Here is a 19611-nt window from a genome sequence, read left to right on the forward strand (position 1 = left end):
GAGTAAAAGTCATATTTGATACGTCTATCTATCTACTTCCACTACACGTTCAAACCTACAGTTAAAAAGTATCGTAGATATATAAGTTTTATGATATTTACTATTGAACAGTGAAGTAAGAGAAGCGAGTTACATTATTTACTTCATACCTACTCTAACAATGAAAACATCGTAATATTTAATTAATACTGTAATGTAATACGTCCAGTCACAACAAACATAACACCCACTGTCGCACAAAACCAACACATCTTACAACACATCCGAAAACTCACAACACACAACACATGCACACTATCCACGTTATAACGAGGTGGCCTAGATGTGAATAGATTCACAGTAGCAGCATAACAACCGCAGATATACGCGGTAATTGTCGATGTCATTATATTCGTCCCATTTCTTTACAACGCGACACCGTCACAAGGGTGTTACTTATAAAATTGCGATGTACATTTACGCGGAGGGCTGTTTTTCACTGGCCTCCGCCGTCTTTATAATCTGTATGTCTATAATTGCCACTCGGTTGCGTGGCAACTTTTCTAGATGTATGCACGTTGAGATAATACTATAGAGTAGTGTTATAACAGGAATAAGATGGTTAGTAAAAAAAATTACAGATTAATAATGGAGAGAGAGAACAACATTAATTTGTGTTATATATTTTTTTCATCAAGTAATATATAAACATGTTACCATTGCATTTATTGGCATGTTTAAATATAAACTAAAGGAAAAAATTAAACTTATTCGTTAATTCACCGAACCAATCTATAATTCATTTACAAACCAAAAAGCGAAACCGTTCAATTACGTGTAGCTAATTAGCTAATAGCTAATAGCTAATTCAACCCATTCGCTTGTACCTAGAACTCGTACTCCAGCATGGAGCAAGGCAATTGATAATACAGCAACAAATCTGCAGGGTATAAGGTTACGGGCCGATAACGGCCGTATCTCCGAATCTCCCGAAGCCTTGTTAATTCGATCCTTAATTAAAGCCTAGGATCTGGATAACAATGCCGCGCCGGTATTACTTACTGCTGTAGTAAATTTCAATTTAATTTTTGTTTTGTTTCCATCCACAATGGGGTAGCGTAATTATTATTTTCTGACGCGTAGTTAGGCTGTTGGTTTGATGATTTTGTTATGTAAAGTTTGCGGGTACGATTTCGTTGTAAAATTATTGTTGTAATAGAGTACCTACATACTTTTTTAATAACTGAATCTAGTGGTAGCTGTTAAAATTAATAAAGATTTCTATCCGCATCTTTGCCGGCTAAAGCAGCTCAACACACATAGGTAGTATACTTAAAGCAATCCATCACATACAAAACACAGGCCAGCCTAACAAACATCTTAATCTAGCTCATAGTACTATACTACTATATCATAGAACTATAATAGCTACAAGGATCCCAAATATATTCACCACAAAACAAACGGGCGCCTAAACAATCCAAAGAGCACATATTAGCACTCGTATAATATGAACTGTTGCAAACATCTCAGACCTTGCTTCCTGCTAAGCCTGGGTAAGTCGGTGTCGGTGTTTGTTAATATGGTAAGTTAATTATACATTTCATACGCGCATAAGCCCCTATGAATATGAATATACTTTGCTTGTCTTCGAATTAAGGCCGTAAAGCGGATGCCGTGGAAGATGATTCCGCCGTCTTACGTCGCGACGAACTTTTATGGGACACAAGTAATATGAGTGTTCTAGAGTAATGTGAAAGTTTTACAGTCGTTAAATACTGGAGTTAGTGAGGATATGTTTATTTTAAAGTAGCTATTAAAATCACTTTGTTCGGTTATTGTTAATATTTCTTGAAGTTTTAAAGCTATATAATCGAATATTATGATAGACGATGGCGATACGTTATTTATTATTTTGAACGTCTATTATTTAAGTAATAATGACAAATCACTTACAGAAATTAGCCTGTAGATCCTACAAATCATTTAAATATTTAATTTACTTTCAAATTTTATCTTCGAAATAGCATCAAGTTAAATCAAAACACATATCCAAATTAGTACATATCAGAACGAAACGCAGTAATATATACCTTTCTAATTTCACAGAGGAAATAGCATCGACGTTCATTTCACAATGATCATAACTCGATTCACGGTAAGGACGTCAATATCTCAACTCATTGGCTTTGTACATTTCTAACATAAATTGGATAAGGTGCTTTGCACGATCCATTTGTATGGAAAACCTCTTTTGTTAATTCGATCGATCTTTATTTGAGTTATATAGTCGAGAATGTGCTAATAAAATGTAGGGTGTTATTCAATTTTGTTCGGCATATATTTAGTACGGTATTGGATTTGTGCACGAAAAAGCTTTATTTATATTAAATTTAAAACGTGTACATTGTACATTACATACTTTAGAAAACGCACAAGTTAAGAAAACCAAAAATAATGTACAAAATCCCTTCAAAACCAAGTCATGAAGTTTACTCATTATACAGAAAACATCATCATTACCCACAAACAAGCGTAACATTAAATTGTTATTTTATAACAAAATACGTAATTTATTTTTAACAAAACATAACTTATGCATATAAAAAGCAACATTTATATTTTATAATATTAAAATTAAATTAAAAATTCAAAGACACGGAGTCGCTCAAGTAAATTCAGTCAAGTCGAGTGATTTTTTTAAATTGACTTCAACATTGCTAAAGTGTTCACGCTTTTTGTTACAAAGTGCTTTCGACAGACTTCCCAGATAGAGCGGAAGTTAATCTGCAACGTCTTAATTCTATTTTTTTTTCTAATGCACTTTATTCTGTTCACCACGTAATTAACCGAGATTCGCGGGTTGGGTAATGCGTTTTTTTGGTGTGTAGAAAGCTGTAAGCTATCTTTTAAGTGTTATTAGATACAAGCTTTCTGCCAGCGACTTTGTCCGCGTTGTCAAAGGACAACTTGCATCTAAGATACGTTTCTGCGGGATAAAACCTATGTCCTTTCTCGTTATCTTTGTACCACTTTTCATACAATTCGGTTCAGTACTTTAGGCCTGAAGACAGTCTTTTGTCTGGCAGGCAGACAGACAGACCGACAGACAAACAGAGTTACTTACGTATTTATCGTATTTATGATAGGTACCTAGAGCCCATACCTAAATCATATACGAATTTAGTATATTAAATTTGCTAGCTCCAGTATCTTTAAAATATATACGTCACTTTTCACCCAGATACAGAACAAATCGATCATATTTTATAAAATTACAGAGGCACCTTAGTTACCCACCTACGCACACACACGAGTGGCATTATTAAATTCAATAGAGAAAAATTGTATTTTCCCGCACACACATGCCTGCAAATGCGATGCTAAGCCTGTTTGCCGACACACCAACGCTCTCACCCGCGAGCTACCACTTTATCTCCAAATCAAATACAAACAAACCCCGTTCCAACTCGAAACAACATGTTTTTGTTCCATTTTGCGTTTTTCTCTTCGCGCTCTATATATAACGATTTTTAGTGGATGCGCGATCGCTGAGGTAGAATATGATATACTAGCATTCCGCCTGCGGCTTCGCCCGCGTATTCAAAGAAACATCCATCCATCCTCACTACTTTGGCATTCATAATATTAGTTGGATGGTACAAGAATATAGGTACTTAGACCCTCCAGCAAGCAACATTAACACAGAATCATTTTAAAACGGTCTTATTTTGTGTTCGGTATTCGTGCGTATTCGGTAAATATCAAGACAGTATATACTTACGGTATATGCAAGACATGTTCTATGACATTATTAATTCGGAAAGAAAGGACCTATCCATATCATCTATCCAAAATAATAGACGTATTTCTAAGGTAATGTTAATATTGAAAGCTTTCGTAAGATAATGTTAAAATTATTGTAGACGTCCGGTTAACGCTATTTCAGGAAAGAGCATTACAATTGACAAAGATAGCGAGCTTTTCCATTTTCATATATATTTAGCACTGTTGTAATACAGCTCAAAATAAAGCAGAAAATAAATATGATATTATTATTAATAGATACTACAGTTTAATTGCCCAAAAACAAAAAAAAAAACAAAAGATTTATATTATCAAAAAGAATAAAACACATCTTCAACCATTTAAACCCTGCGTAAAAACAAAAATAAGACGTCACATTATAATGACCCAAATCGCGAGCGAACCCCAAATCAAACAAGGGAATACGAGAGCTCACGATTAACGCAGGTAACGTGATATTTATCATAATTCAACATAAATAACAAACGTTTATCTCATTTACCTGGTACAAACATCCCACCCGCGGGACTGGCGATCCCATTATACAATTGCTTGTATAAAGTACATACAACGATATGAAATACTCAAGAGAAATAACCCCTTGCCGTGTTTAAGATGTGTCTTTAAAGAGTCGGACCTCTGGTGATTATTTCGTTTTGTTTACGGAAATGTAGTGATTTTGTCTACTTGTTTCCTATTTTAGATGTCCACAGGGGACACTATTTCGTTGAAGTTGAGTTGAGTAATGAAGATTATAAGAATATCAATAAGCGGTAACGGAAAATAAATGTTTAAGTAGTTAATCATTTATAGTAAACTCCACTCTTAATATTATTTTTGTTTCATATCAGTCTTAATGTCCGTTGTGTTACATCACATAGACAGGAAACAGGACTAGCTTCAGTTCTTACAAAAAGCACGCGATTTATTTGTCTACTAACAACATAAAGTCCTTCGAGTTTTCTATAGAACAGACCACTATCAATTACTAATGTATTGGTACTATATAGAATCTGATCATCCTGTACCCCCTCATAGATACACTGCGTTATACACAGCGTTTCCATAATATAAAAGTCAGTCACTATAGGATGCCAGTGTCCATGCGATTTTTTTGCAAAACCGTCGCAACTGTGTGACACGTCACACGAGGGCTGGTCAGAATAACGCGCTAGTTTTATCGAGTTCGGATTGGTTTGTGAACGAAATATTTAGCGCTTCTTGTATTTGACGCTACATATACACGCAATGGACTAGTAGTGATTTTACATTTATCTAGGATCGAAAAAAACCCTCTAAAACCTGACATTTATTGGATAAATAATTATTAGAATTAGGTGCGATGTAATCGGTTGTTCATCTCCCTGACATATAAACTTAAAAGACTAATTAAAGATATCTGATAGTTGTGTAGCCTACCTATACTTATAACTTTACGAGTTTTATTTTTGAATGGGTCATTTTTATAAAAATAATGAAAATTTACCTTTAATTAAATGCCTTTACACAACAATATATATGTATAAAACTTGATCACAACATACAAAATATACCAATTCGAAAAAGTAACAAGTTAATCTTGTGAAAATTTGGCTTCGTTCTCGTATAACGTAACTTTGCACCGCTCCGTACACTCAACACGGGCATGTTAAAACTCCTACTTGTTAGGAAACCTTACGAACATAGTACCGTACAAATGTACCTCGGTTGGGGGAAAATAAAAATATAAATAAAGAACATTCTAGATGCATTGATGTTTTTTATTTAGTTTTAATAGAAAAAGTATATGACTAATCTGTGTCTTATAGCACAGATAAAGGAAAAATTGCTAAAACATACATTTTAGAAATACAACATAATAAAAAGTAGGTTTGTTCGGAGCCCTCGGTGCGCGAATCCGATTCGCACTTTTTATAGAGATAAATTGACGCTATTATTCTAAATCAATTTGATCATTCATTTCAATTAAGTTTATTTAAAAATCTAAATAAAAAAGGTAACGTTGTAATCACAAGTGACATCCGTCTGGGTAATTATATACCTACCTACTATAAAAATAGGGCTGAAAATTTTCAATAGTCAGAAATGTTTCACACACGTTACATATTATAAGAAGCTTATTTTAACGTATAAGTGTCACTATACAGCATTTCATGTAGAGCCTAAAATTCTATAAAAACTTTTATAAAGTAGCAGCCCTAATTTCAGGGCTGCCTTCTGTGTCACAACAAACTGAGCCTTACGTGACTCCTCGTTAGCCTTTAAAGGGGTTCATTCGACCCTTATTCTTTGACCCTTAACGAAGTGTTTTCTTAAACAAAAAAGCTAAGACTCTGAATATTCAAATAGACCCGCCCCTTATTTTAACGGTTTGAATACTTAAGTGGAAGGGGCCGAATGATTGATTTTTCAGTGGGCACACCACAATAATTAACCTTTCGCTCTTTGAGAGAATAATCACAACAAATTAATATTTAATATGAATATACAAATGTTGTTTAGAATTAACTCTGTCTGTCTGTCTCTTCTTTACGCCTAAACCACTGCACCGATTTGGATGAAATTCTTTTAGAAAATCTTTTTAGAGGTCGAAAAGCATTTAGAAAAAAAAGAAGAACAAAAACATGTAGGCCTTGGTATCGCTTAGTGATATACCCAGGGAATTGACACTCTTGATTTTCTTAATTCAAAAAATGTATACCAGCTATTCTATTACAAAAAAAAAATAACCTTACGAATATTCCAAAGGCGTGGGCAGTAAATCGAATTAGGTACTTATTGTTTGATCGGAAGTACCATGGAATAGATGCTAATTGGTTACTAAGGAAATCCACGACCCAATTTTACCAAATACTGTATTAACAATATTTGTAGTAAATATTGTATTTACAACCATGACGATATAAAACATTAATTTAAATGAAATAAAAAATACTAATTTAATATTTAGTTCTATAGCATTCAAATGCTTTCCTTATAAGTAATAACGCATAGAAATAGTTCAGAAATTCAAGACATTTCAACGGATTTTGAAACGAACGATACATATTATTTTCAAACACTTCTCATCGTTCTAACTACCCATATTCATACATAAATTTTGTACATGTATATTTTAGCAAACAAAATACACAACATTTAACAATGTACAATTCCATTGATCGTTTCCGTACAGACAAAACCAAACTTACACACGCACTATCACCGATCTATGCCAGTCAAATAATTTCGTTCCGCTCTAACCGGCTTGCTACTTCATTTGCCGATTCGGAATCCCTTTGTCCATTAATTATCAATATTGAGCATTAATATTTCGGCTATCAGAGCGCAATATGCTGTAGGACAATCGAATAGACTATATGTGCGAAATATGATTGGCTTCTTGTGTCAATTTTGGTGTTATTGGACTTTTTGAAGTCGCCAATTAGGTATAGCGATGAACTGTACTGTATAAAGTCGCGTTTTCATTTGGCAACAATCGGCGTGATACATGTTGTACAATATGATGTCCAACATAATGAATTAGGAGTAATACAAGAACTGTAAAAAAATGATGCACATGTTTGTGTATGTACACTCTACTGCTGTCATGTTTAACTGCTGCTCAATAAATGTTTACAATGAATTTGAGCCTTAACTATTCTGGAAATGGGAACACAAAATTGGTAGTTAATATCAAAAAGTCGTACTACCATATGCAATTATCATTAATCGTAAAACATATTGTTGAGTATCGTATTAAAGTGAGTGTATTCATTAGATCGTATCATCAACGAATATTTAAAAGTGTTTTCTTGTGAAATAGTATTTTTTTAAATTCATTGATTTATACGGATATATGGCTTACCTATATTTCATTCGATTGGTTATGAAACTATAGATAGTTGTACAACGCAAGCATTAAACAGCCTAAAAATATTTTCACTGACAAATTATATAATAAACTTATAAATTCATTACATCTATAAAAATAAACTTGCACAAAGTCGCAACAGTCGTATGTACGGATACAATAACTCAATTTAAATGTGAACATAAATATGACTGCCACAAAATTGCTTTCCGATTTCATGTACAACAACATCATTTAAATTGAATATAAAATGCGCATTGAATATTACATGTACGTGTTACAGCTTTACAAATATTTGGGAACACGAGTTATGAAATCGATGTTGACTTGTTTTATGAGAGGTTGTGGAATCTTCTAGAAAAGCCATAGTATTTTACTCCTTAATAGTTGAGGTAACATCCCTTGGCTAAGACATTAGTGACTTGTCTATCTTCTTTTACTGTTTAATAATAATTAAGTAGACTAATAGTGGGAAACTATAAGTATCTTGTAGTAGGAGAGTAGTAGCAAGCGTTACAATCAAGGATCTTAATTCGATTCTCAAAGTCTGTGAGCATTTATTGTTTCTGCTGTCCTGGTAGTTCAAATTGATTACTTTAAATGAACTCATCCATAATCCATTTATTACCAAATATATTTTAACTCTATTGAACATTGCAGTTAACTATCCTACCTCACCATACACCTTATACGAAATGTACCCATCTGCCACTGGCAGTATTCCCCGTATTCCGCACACAACATTAACATCTAATAAATCGCGAACTAAAAACAACTTACTTAGAGTTTGGTGAAATAATATTCTTCGGGAGAAGTGGGCTTACGTTTAAAATATGTAAAGAGGCAGGTCGGAGTTTGCTGGGAACGGGATCGATAACTCTCCGAGAATGGGAAGGGCTTCCTTGTTCCAACGCTCATCTTCTGTATGGTAATTGTTTGCTAACAGTTCACTGTACTGCGGTTTAAACTATTTATTAATATACATAGTTTTATTTCGACGACAACGCATCGACGTATTATATTACGTACGTTATGGATGTGAATTTGTTGAATAGTTGTGATAATGCGTTGTGCAATGTTAAGCAAATTTTTATTTTATGTTAAAAAAGAAAGGTTTATAATAAATTGTACTGAGAAATACTAGCTGGCCTTTCCATGCTTGTTTAGCTTGAATGTGATGATGACAACTAATATTTTTCAAAGAATAAGCCAGTCCCTAAAATAATCCATCCCACCTAATAAAGACGATACTCACGCACTCGTTAATTAATTCACTCGGCTTCGTGCGGTAACAAACTAACACTATCTCCTTGTGAACGGGACACATAACTCCGAATTTAGTGCGACGCAAAAGCTCGAAAAAATATGGCGCCGTTCAACTCGCATTACAAGGGCTCAACGAGATGTGGTGCGGTTCACGGGACAGGAGGTTGACCTAAACGGACATACAATAATTCGTATTTATTTATTTAATTAGTTCTTGTGCGGTAAAGAAAAAAGCATGCAGTAAGCACAAACAAAACGAACTTGGAAGACATCATAAAGAAAAAACGTCCTAAACTAAATAAAAAGGAAATCGTAAAACTGAGATTTTAATCGACAATATTATAGACGTCTACATTGTAGTTACAATGCATATTGTTATGTAATAAACGTAATAAAATAAGTAAAATACATTGTATAATCTATACATATAATAAAATCGTAGGAAAGTCAAAACTGTACATTGAATATTTTTTTAAAAGAATACATAATCCATGATCTATAATCGATATAGAAGCCAAAAATATAGTTTTTAGAATTTTTGTCTGTTTGTCTGTTTGTCTGTATGTTTGTCCGAGCTAATCTCGAAAAGTACTGCATAGATTGACTTCAAATTTTGCATGAATATTACTAACAGGTCGTGTGAGGTTTTTTTAAACATATTATCATGCTATCACCTCCGGGGGAGGAGCTGTGAACCTTTACTTTTCTTACGTATTCCGTGTACTACGACAGCGTACAATCTAAAGACTCATGTTTAAATGTTGTTTTTGAGTAAGCCATGCTATTATCTAGCTTTACACTATAAAAACTACGTCATTTACGTAATTTGGGCAGAGAAACTGTTTAATGAATCTTTGTACTATAAAGACAAATTTGATTCAGCGCCATCTATGAGATTTCGTAAAAATCAAATCAATTTACATGTTAACACTACTGAACACAATGTTAAAAATTAATAATTTAAATATAATTATGTTATTTATTTATTTAACTCTTTAACCCATAATAAATCTTCCCTTCCCTATAAGGTGCGCTTATATAATTCGTGTGAATATACTACATTTTTAAAAGTGAGGGTAGATGTATATTATTTTAAGTCAAACTAGACACCATTACAGTTAATCTAATATTGATTGTGTTCATTGGTTACATTTTTAAAAATCTTCGTGTTTTAATAATTCGATCACGAGGCGGGACTCTAATACAAAAAGGTTAGTTCGTTGATAATTATTATTCCTTCATCATTTACATGTTGTGAGTAAAAATATACTTTGACTGTTAATACTTTTGTTCAGTATTTATCTGTATGATTATTGCTTGGTAATTAATATATTTTCATGTCGTATACCTAATTATAAACATAAGTGTGATGTGAAACTAGCTGGATTTATTTTTACATACTCACAGTCTTATATTTTGTGTTAATGTTAAAATAGTATTAATAGTGTAAATCATAATATTTTTTCAAAGTTAAAAATATTTCCTTTTTTCTGATGGTGTTGCCATCGCATTAAACCGCGCTGTCGTTTCGTTCACAAAAAGTCATGTTATTAGGACCGAATATGTAGCCGCCTCAACTTACGGAAACGAGAGTAACCTGCGTTGTCTGTTAGTTATTATATAGTCGAATTTAACGTTACATGGAAATTGGAATCTAAATATATGTATACCTATTTATATTAAATCTGTAGAGGTCAATTCTGCACATGAAATATATTTCCTAAATAACTATCACGAGGTGATTAGAGATCGACATCGACGTCAAAAATGTTTGTCCGTCTGTCTGTCTGTATAACCGTTATAGAAACAAAAACTACTCGACGGATTTAAACGAAACTTGGTACAATTATTTTTCATATTCGTGAGCAGAGCAGCAACTCCATTTTTAAGCTTTCGTCGCGTGTGCGTTCTTAATGCGTGTATCTTAATGGTTAAAGCTACACAGAAATCAAGTATGAAAGAAATGTTCTCCATATTATATAAAAAATATCTCCCGACATCATAAATGTCTATCTTTTATGGTTGAGCTTAGGAGTTCAAAGCTTTCTGATTATATTTGTCTACTAGCTGTCCCCGCGACTTCGTTCGCGTGGAATAGTGACTATGGGACCTATGACCATGGGCCCAGGGTGGGGCAACAATAAAAAATCATTTTTATTTTCATGCCCCCACTCGCACTCCCACGCCATATGCCACGTTCAGTCCCAATCCCACGCCCACGCCCACTCCCCTTCACAATTAGTACCTACCAGATCAAAGCCAGGGTAAGCGCCCCACCCAGCCCCACCGTGGCTACGCCCATGCTGAATTACTACTTAACATACAATTATTGAGTAAATACGTACAACCATACTGTACTGTTGTACTACCATAAATAATTAAAAGAATTGTTATTAAAATTTCTTACTAAACTAAGCTAAAAAACTTACGTACCAAATTATTAAAGAAAATCAAGAAATGAAATGCCTAACCTTATACCAAATAGTTACTACATATTGTAATTAAAAATTATGATTAGTATATAATATCGAAAATCAAAAAAGAAATGCCTAACTAATTCTACGTAAAATTTCTTTTAAATTATGTCATATTATTTTTTAGGAACCAGGGGGGGGGAGAGGAGCAAATTCTATTTCCTTCCTTTCTTAAACGGATGTTTTTAATAATCTATGGTGTAGCCAGTAGCCACTGATCAGCTTAATCGATACTCAGTTTTTATCAAATCCAGAAACAAATCCAAATTAGATCTTTCCTGTCTCACGCACGTAACTAAAGGCTGAAGAGAGAGAGAGCACGTAACTAAACCGTTTAGACGAAGAAAAGTGTATAGAAAAAGGAATAAATAATTTCATAAACTTCCCGACGATCTTTAAAAATAAATTATAACTTTCATTTTTTTCATTCCCACTTTTACCCCTATGTAGGTATAATAAGTGGATGAACCAATTTTGATACACTTTATCTAAGAACCAGCGTCGGAAAATATTCTGCATAACAAAAAAAAACCGCATCTAATTCGGTTTACCTGTTAGCCAGCTACGGTGCCATAGACAGACACACACACACACACAGAAATACATAGCGGTCAAACACATAACACCAGTCTTTTTGCGTCGGGGGTTAAAAATATAATACGACATAATTTAAAGGACATTTTATGTGGAAAATTTACCTATACACCAGGGTAGATAATTTTTGAAACAAAAAAAAATCGCAGTAGGATGAAACCCATTAGAAAAGGATATGATAAAAATGTAAGGAAAAATAAATTACGGTCAATCGGAGTTCGGGAAGTGGGAGGGGGGGAGCTTTTAAGAGAAAAAAATGGTTTCTCTCGATTTCTCGATAATAATAACACCTGCTAATTTTTTTCTACATATTTTAATTGTACAGACATCACTTTTCCACAATTTTATTATATGTATTGATGATGATGATTGAGATTATAACACTCTTAGTCCGTTTTAATTTTTATTCACCCGCAATAGTGCCACCTAAAAAATCTTTATATATCGAAATTCGAGCAAAGTTAAGAAAATGAGAAATAAGAGTTCTCAAGGATCGTTAGAGATAAGAGGCTTACTATTGACCGAAAACAACATGTGTTATGCCGAACCTGAAACCGCTTCACAACGAGAATTGCGGCTCACAGCTGACCGCGAACGGCATGTACTATCCTGTGAGACCGAAACCTTCACTGAGGGTATATATAACGTCTCACAGCTGATCGCAAATGGCATATTGTACTATCCCGTGAGACCGAAACCCTCACTGAGAGGGAATTACGTCTCACAGCTGATCACGATCGTCATATTTTATCTCGAGAATTCTGAAACTTTTACTCAATATGAAGACCGTTTGACAAATAATAGGGTGCACCATAATATTATTCGATCTCTCGAAGATGAACATGAGCATAAGCAATGACTAGAGTAGGGACGCGAATATTACCATTATTTGAGACAAGAACGATTAATAAGTTTGTTTAATGAAAGATTAAGAATTGAAACTATTGGTCTCTTTAAACGGACGAATAGCGAGAGGCCCGTCTTATTGCAGACAGATTTCGACATAGTCTTAATGACTTAGAGGTAAACATAGAAGATCAATCTACAAATTCGGTGGTGTGGTCCGACAAAATAATATAAAAGTGGGTTTGCTTATAACCTCACAATCGATTACAGATCATCTTCTGTATAGGCGATATTAACGTAGTATGTTCTTTTTGTAATGCTTTAAAGTGGAGTAAGGAGTCGGCTTTCGTTTGAAGATACGCCGGAACCTTTGAAATCACTACTTTTAAGTTTTAGAGGAACATGTGCAATCTAAACAGTTCTTAGACAATATTAGCTCTTATAGTATTGCGTTTTAAATGATCCTTTGGTGCTCAACAATTATCAGATGCTCCTTTCATTCTTACTTTTAAGATACAAGGTCAAGTTTATCATTTGATAGGATCCCTTTTGCCTGAAGGCCAACCTAAGTTTCTTTAAATATATTTTGTATTCGACTACGACGAATAATCGAATACAAGAAATCAATATTTCTCGAATTTAAAACTGAACTCATTTCACAATTTTAGAACATGTTAATTCATCAGGTTAATCCGTATATATGCGTTTTAAATCGATATTAGAAGCTTTTCCTCAAGATGGTGATATTAATATAAAATTGGTATAAATGCCGATAGACGGAAGTCTATCAGCACTCAGGAATTCCCTGAGCGTGTTATAACGCCCAGGCCGCAGTATTACAATTTTTCCTACAGTAGGGCGACGAATGTATTTTCGCATAGCAACGGAGGGGAACTCGTGGGGGGTAAAGTGACGCGGGCCACGTACCACAAACATGTTTAGTTTGTGGTACCGAGCGCGAAAGAAAGTCATCGTGTTTTTAGTAAAGTTACTATGTAAACTAACGTAATTTATTACTTAGGTACATATTCTATAATGGTGCGCTCAAACTGTTAATCTACATTTAATTTAGATTATTATTTTAATTACTAAGAAATGTAGAATTTAAATCACATTCATTCATGTTTTCCTCAGATATTCGATGTCTATGATTTTCGATGATTTTAAGATTTTCTTATCAGAGTATTCAATTTTAATGTAGTTAAATTTTATAAGAGACAATTAAGAACATTCAAAAATAAAGTGTCACGTATTTTTTTTAAACGACGAATGACGAAAAACGACCGAATCGCGGACGAAGTCGCGGGCAACAGCTAGTAAAGTAATAAAATACAACGCGATTGTACCATTTTGCTTCAATTATAATGTTGCTTATGGATTAATATGTATTGATTAAGCAAATTAATAGTACCTATCACACGTTAACGTTGGACGCCTCCTCCTCCTCGTCCATACTTTTTAAAACAGTTAGAATGCCTCCATTTTCTAGCACACACAAAGCTTATTCTAATATCACAACCACACCTGTAACCTGAAAGCCATATATCCCAAACGCCGCGTCTTATCACTTACCACCCATATCTAGCGGTCGCATTTATTCACCCAGTGTCCGACTCCTCTTTAATTATGGATAATTTATATTCAGATTAAAGCCGGCAGGTGGGCGGTTATATTTCTGTGGCTCTCTATTATACGCACGTGACTCCAATATGCAGTTATTGAGATTTATGCGGACGTGAGACACTTTAGTGGGAGCCAATTATCGGGGTGTTAGAATGATGTATACGGCGGCTACTGTTTTCGGTTGTTTGTTGACAAAGATACAGATAGAGGTTGTGTGGTTTTTGTATTGAAGATATTGGAAATGGGTAAGCAGAATTGTATTCTTAGTGCATGAGTAGAAAGACGATTAGTGAGTATGTTACTTCAATGTTATTAGACTGATTGTATAAATTGAATCAATCGACGTAGGATAAATAAGAAAGGAATGAATACAATTTGTGTCATGTTCACAATACAATAGAAAACAATTACATAGTTTAATTTTACAATTTTGTAGTGAAATTTCGTTGGTACATGGAGCAGAAGCATTTCATGCTTCACCAAATGTATTAAATATTATTCTCAGCCTTTATCGAGATAGTATTGAATTACTTAAACTCTACAAGGAAGCTAGATTTCTACCTAGGTAAAATTATTGTAACTCATGCTGGGCTTCTAACAACTTTATCGAAGAGGCGATTCTATCCTACTAACATTATAAGTAAATGCAAAAGATGGAATGTTTGTTTGCTGAACGGATTTTAGCAACTTAGATTAACACGTAGGATAATTTTTATGCCGAAAATCCCACAAGAATGGGAACTATGCGGGTTTTCCTTTGATAACGCGGGCGAAGCTGCCGGCGAAAAGCTAGTTGAATTATATTTTAAGATTTTTACCTTAAAATATATAGGATAGTCTGTGTATAATCTGTTTAAGTATAATTATTGGTTTCCATACTCTATAGCTTCCTATAACACGATATTTAATTACTGGAAAATCGGGTCAGGTGGAAAATTGATACGGGGCCGATATAGTCCTTATGGTCTCGACTCAATTTTCAACTATTTTAATATTATATCTTTACTAATGAAAGTAAATTCGAAATACGTGTGAATTAAGAAAATATGAATAAAGGTAAATTATTAAAAAGTTAAAGTGATCGAATAATAAATACTTTTTCAAACTAATAAATAAAAAACAGAAAGTTTCATTTACTTTTCTTAATTATGTCTTCCTGTTTTCTTTATACTTTGTTTTGTATTTATTGTTTTCAACTATTTATAGTGGAGTGAAATAAACTGTTAATATCTTTCCTTTCTTCTAATCTTCTTGATTAGAATGAATTCTTCTTTTCTTTATGATGGCCGTGGATAAAGCGAAATTAAAACAATAAAAAATGCAATTAGTACGGATATAATAGACATTGACACGGAGGTAAAAAGAACTTTGATGGAATTTTATTTTTTTATTATATTTTAAACATATACAATTAATACAGCAGACAGTGGTCAATAGATCTTAAAACTTTCTTTATAAATATAGTGTAGGTACTACCTACAGTATACTACACTATACGCTTTGCCTCCTATCTGCCAACTTAACCGGATTAATAACCCGTTCAATTTACCTCCTATTTTTATTTACTTTCAATCTTGAACCAATTATAATGTTCAACATCGAGTGGAGAACCAAACAAGCCGCCCACGATTGCCCAAGTTAGATGAGGTGCGATCAGGTTAATCCGCTTATCTGTAGATTATCAAACTTTTAATTATTATCAAATTTGTCACAGTTATTTGGTTATCTATAATACTAGGTGGTCGCTCCGGCGACGCGCGGGTAGACTTTTTTTAGATTATTTTTTTTATTTTTAGTGATTTTATGTAAAGCATGCATAATTAAGTGTTAGTGAATAAATTGCTTCGTAATACGTTGCACTATAGATTAAATAAATATTTTTTTCAGAGTTTTTGTAGAATTCATCTCAGGAAGTATTTTTATCGTTCATTAATATAAAAAAAAACATTCTTATAATATCCTCCGAGAAAAACAAAAGATATACACTGACATTAGCGTCTAAAATTTGTTAGCTAATTTATATAAAAAAAAACTTTCATAAATCGATTAATTTCTTGTCCAATTCACTTAGTGAACGTCTTTCAAGCCCTTATAAATGCTATTTGATCAATTTCATGAATACCCAAACATAAATATAACAAGAAATTCTATATAAGAAATAGTGAGGGCACAAAACTCGCTCGGCATTCGAGCTAAGTATCGAGTAAGTTTGAAGATTTTGTCGCAGCTACAACTTAGTTCCTTGTGAATTTTGATATCAATACAAATTTCAAATATATTTATAGCGAATTTCGTTCGGGTAAAATTGTTGACATTCATATAATATTTTGTATCCGATATGGTCCGGGAGCCAGCAGCAGATTTTATGACCAAGTTCCTCTCAAGCGGTAATTAGTAAAATGCATCAAAGTATAGTATTATGAAGCCTCGTGAACGTCAGCTGGAGCTCGGTTGGGGGGAAGAGCGGTTGTAGCCTCCCGTATCAGCTGACGGTTTTTCCACCAAGATACAGCCAGCTGACATATATATTTATCCACAGTTACATATAAGCTATCATCAGGTAAATTTTTGTTTGAGAGGAAATAACGGAAAATAAATTTTTCTTTAAATTTAACTTTCATGTTCGAGACACCAGCTGACGTATAATACACCATGTTGTAACCAGCTGACTATTTTTTTTCGTTGAGATATTGGGTTAGCTACAATTTGACAAATTTTTAGCTGAGAGGAAATGAATGAATGAATGTATTTTTTTTCCTATGTGCGTGGGAGGCTACAACCGCTCACCCCCCCAACAGAGCGCCAGCTGACGTTCACGAGGCTTTATAATACTATACTCTCATTCGTCTGACGAATTATCTCTTGAGAGGAAATAGTTAACCAAATTTGCACCTGGCTCCCTAACCAATATCTTCGACTGGATGTAAAATGTTAAAGTTAATGTTAAAATGAATTCAATATTTTTGCAATTTCGTGTTAATAATGGAAGTAGTATTAAAGCGGTTTTATTTATTTCAAGTATGAAATTTCGATTCGACGAATTCTTTGATTATAATTGTACCAGGATAGAACATAATACAGTTTATATTGGCTGCAGTAGGCAAATAAAGCAGCATAAACAATACCAATATTAATTTATTCAACCGAGCAAGTATCAAATTTATCGAATTCAAATGCGATAATACATTTAAACACGTGCTGAACGCGAGAATCATTTAACACCGTACACGAGATCATAAATACATCCAATTAATCACTCGTAGAAAATTTAATAACCGCGCAAACAATAAATTAGAACACTTCATTAAATACGTTCCATGTGTTCGTCGATTGAAGCGCTTTTTTATCAAATAGAACGCTCTCATACGCTTTCATCCAGCACTTCTATCAAAAAAAGCGCTTTGTCGAGCGTTTTTCTGGGATCAGTTTCAACGGTATCAGTTAAACGTTCGCCATTGAGCGTCGACCTCATTATTCATTGATGTTTGCGATCACACATTACTTACTTGTTATTGCGAAACGTTAACAATAGAACGGTTCAATTAGTAAATGCGTTTGATTTGCGATCGAGCGTACACTTATTGAGTTTCGGTGCGATGCAAGCAGAAAAATGTGATGGAAACATTCACGTTAGAGATATCAAATGTATCCTGACCTACTTTAAAAGCTGTATAACTTGAGCTGTTGAAAAAATATGATGTTCAAATGGTACGAGTAATACCTATGGTTAAACATTTCGGCCGAAATGCGGCCGCTGAAAATTAGTTATTTAAACTTTAGTTATCGTTCACATATTCAAACTGCTAGCACTCGATAAGGACAAGAATAGATTCTGCTTAACCCGTGACGCGTCCGGCGCACAGCCGGCACCGATCCCGATAGTGTCAAGGGAGTTCACGAAATCTAGCTTTTTTATGACTACCGAGTTTGAAAATTTTTTTTACCCTATTGTTCTATAATTATATGCCATGTATGATATATTTTTGGAAAGAGGAAGAAACTAGTTATAGCATAAAAATGTAATCATGACGATATATTTTTTCTATAAAATTATAAAAAATTGATTTTCTTTTGTTTTAATTTTAATTGCTTACATACTAACACTTACATGATAATGCTGAGTCATCAAATGATCATATTCACGTTTTCATATCACTACACGATTGCCAAATACATTCACTTATATTTTCACACATTTAACACAACGTATTTCACTATGAATAATAACAAATCTCCATTATTCACAAACAAGAAAAAAAGCGCCATTTTGCGTCTTCCGCACTGAAAAGTTGAGACACTTTTTCACTGAGTATTCTTCAAATATCCCTAAAACCAATATCATAAACGTATTCTACGTAAAATTTCCAGTAATATACGTCTCAATTATCACTCATCTAATTATTCCTCTCGGCATAATTCACAATCCAAATATTCGTTGAACAAGACAAATGTCACAAACTATGGCCGATGACGCAACTCAATCAATGATTCACTTTTTTTTTTTATTTTGTGGTTTTAGTCTTTATTGCCAGCGTCGGAGTCGTACCGATTCGAATTAAAAATGTATAAGGCATAGACAAATATTTTTTATACTGGAAACATTCACTTGTAAGCAGCTACAGGTGACCTTCAAAGTCATTGGCCGCGTTATGAACAGTCGTTGTTACGCAGGACGCTACAGTACAGTTTTAGTTATGAGCAACCGCCTGTACATAGGACGCGTCACGGGTTAAGAAAAAAATTCATACGACTTTTATTATGAAAAAGTTCGTGACATAATTAACCTTTAATAAAAATATTGTGATTACTTCGGCTTTATTATTAGCACTTTGTGTAACGGGCCGTTCAGAGAAATATTAAAAACATCCATCCCGGGCAAAACCGTAAAATAAAAAACAACACGGGCTATATCGCCGTTTACGAGTTTCCTTCAGGTTGTTTAAAGTTTAATATAATGAAAACCGTCAGATAAAGGGCCGAGAGGAAAATCATTGTATTTCCTACGAGGAAACTTTTCTAAATGTACCTACCTACTACAAGAGAGGTCCGGTCAACAAGGTGCGTTTGTATCCCATCGTTGTAAATGTCAGAGCCGGATTACACCCATTTTTGTAGTTCGAGCTTCTTATCAAAGAGATATGTTTTTAAGCATTTTTTTTAAACCTCTAA

General features: G+C 33.8%; 1 protein-coding gene across 2 annotated transcripts in view; it reads right to left on the minus strand.

The window, feature by feature from the left end:
- Positions 1 to 19611, minus strand: part of Lar (tyrosine-protein phosphatase Lar) — a 338436-nt gene that overhangs the window by 94132 nt on the left and 224693 nt on the right. The window lies entirely within an intron of this gene.

This window comes from Colias philodice, chromosome 12, assembly GCF_061535455.1.
Source record: "Colias philodice isolate Cphi_HAF_F1 chromosome 12, ilColPhil1 Martin Lab GWU primary, whole genome shotgun sequence".
NCBI lineage: Eukaryota > Metazoa > Arthropoda > Insecta > Lepidoptera > Pieridae > Colias > Colias philodice.